Consider the following 2535-nt stretch of genomic DNA (forward strand, 5'->3'; position numbering starts at 1 on the left):
AGTATATATATATATATATATATATATATTGTTTACTTACTAGAATGTTTCCATGTTTCTTACATCACAGAAACCAATTATTATTATTATTAATGATGTTGTTGTTCTTGTTATTATGTTATATGTTAATACTGTATTGTTGTTATTAACAGCAAGGCTTCTGCTGTGTTTTAAAGTAATACTATACAGTACTGTACCACAAAACTTGGTACAATGTTTTGGTCTCACTGCAAATTTAGTGAAGGATCACCATAATGTAATTATTCCACAGTAAGTGCATAAAAAATTACATGAAGTGAAAATTGAAATGTATACATGATGCAATAACTCTTTTCCGTATTATTTTAATTGATCTTTGAATTGCTGTCAATTTCAAGAAATTCGTCCATAAACCAGAGTATACTGAATTTTTTTCGATGATTTTTTTTTTAACGAATAACTTCTTTAATCTTTTTAATTGAGCAATTCAGTGCTCTTTTTTTGAAAATAGAACAGAACTGTTCTATTTCTCTATGGTTTGAATGCTTTTGGAGCTTAGAGGTTTTACCAATTTAATAAAAATCCCTATCAACAAATTTGTTCTCGATAAATCTAAAAAAGTATCTAATATCTACATACAGCCATGAATTCTGAAACTAAATATAAGTTCATTTTTATCCCTGGTTAAATATTTTTATAATCACTGATATTTTTTAACGGTATTCATTTTATTGAAGTTTAATTTTTTTACTAAATATCTCTGCATTTTATTGACTATTTTTGGGTTTTTTTTTTTTTTTTTTTTTTTTTTTTTCCACAATTCTCATTTTTTTTTTTTTTTTTTTTTTTTTTTTTTATTCAGACAGCCCTTCACAAGCTTTTGCTTTTTGGGTTTTTGCCTCTCTTCTAAAATTAATATTTACCTTTTTTATTTAAAGCTGTACATATATGAAAAAAAGAGAAATAAATGTTACGTTGATTAATTTAGCGTTACTTTAGGCTTATTTTGCTAAGGTGTACAAAATAAAAATTAACTATATTTTCATTAAACAAATGTGTGGTGGAATTGGTTTCCCTGTTTCTGGTGCTAACAATAATTCTCTTCAAATATAATATATGCACAACCGCATATGCTTGTATTCAAAACCAAAAACTGATCATGATGTATCAAAATCCAATTCGTTTTTCATTCTCTTTTGTATAATTAATGTTCTTTTAAATCTCCATATTGTGTTTACATTATTTTAATTTTCCATGTTTCTTACATAACCATGTTCAGTTGAGAAAGTATAATACATACTCCAAGTATTGAAATACACGCCATCGTGTTGGGATTCAATATTTCGACATTAATTATGTCATATGACACGCTATCGTGTTGGGATTCAATATTTCGACATTAATTATGTCATATGACATAATTAATGTCGAAATATTGAATCCCAACACGATGGCGTGTATTTCAATACTGTACTTGGAGTATGTATTATACTTTCTTATCTGAGATTAATCAGTGGACCTTTCAGTGTTCAGTTGATGTCACAGGGCACCGTACTATGTTTATTCTCGTTGTCACGGGCCCTGTTAATAGCGGAGTTTTAGGTCTACTTTATGCTGTGTCTGAATTTATCTGTATTGTGTTCTATTTTGGGTTAAATCGTTAATCCATGCAAAAGTAATAATTTCCATGGAATTAAGATGTGATCGTTAGGTCTTCCGAAATAACCGTATCAGTTGAGGTGGAATTGCTCTTATGCTTAGGATTATGTTTAAATGTTTATAAGTCACCTAAAACATTTCTTTTAAAATTTTGCGTAAAAAATAGAACGTGCCATCATTTAACAACTTGTTCATGTAAATGTCATAGTTATAGTAATCCATTGTGGATTAATAAATTGACATTTTGTGATGATAAAACGTATTCTTGTTTTGTTAATTATTAATGTTCATACTTGTTTGTTTTACTTGTCCTTATCATTTAATGCCGTTAAAAATATTCTATATTTTAAGTTTAAAAATTACATTTTGATTAAAACAAGTAATTTTGTTTTGTCACGAGTGTCGTTGCTTTTTGCCATGAGTGCGTTTCGTTACAAGTACCGTAGCTTTTACCAAGAGTGTTTTTATTTTCGTTGGTTTTTAAACACAAGACTTATTAAAAGTTATGCCAAAAATATCGGTATATATGTGCATATATTTATTATTTTATATATTAGCTTAAATAATGCCGCCGATGTGTGTGTTGGGTGAATGGGAGTGGGGTGTCTGTTCCTTGTATGCCTTTTGATCCCTTCGATATAAATAGTACCATCAATGGTTATTGTTGGATTTTACGTGCAATGATTGTTGGAATTAGTACCGGTGCGATCAAGGTTTTAGAAGGAGCCTCCCCAGGGGTGGATTTAGAGGGCCCCGGGACCCCTTTTTGAAAGGTGCAAAAATGAGAAAAGAAAGAAAAAGAAAAAATCGATCTCCCAAAACACCTCAGAGGTTATTTTTGGGCGTACAGAACACACAAATTTCGCGGGGGCATGCCCCGGACCCCCTAGGGTGATA

This window comes from Anneissia japonica, unplaced genomic scaffold (genome assembly GCF_011630105.1).
Source record: "Anneissia japonica isolate Jap-2015-1 unplaced genomic scaffold, ASM1163010v1 scaffold287708_len1499824_cov190, whole genome shotgun sequence".
In the NCBI taxonomy this organism is placed as follows: Eukaryota; Metazoa; Echinodermata; class Crinoidea; order Comatulida; family Comatulidae; genus Anneissia; species Anneissia japonica.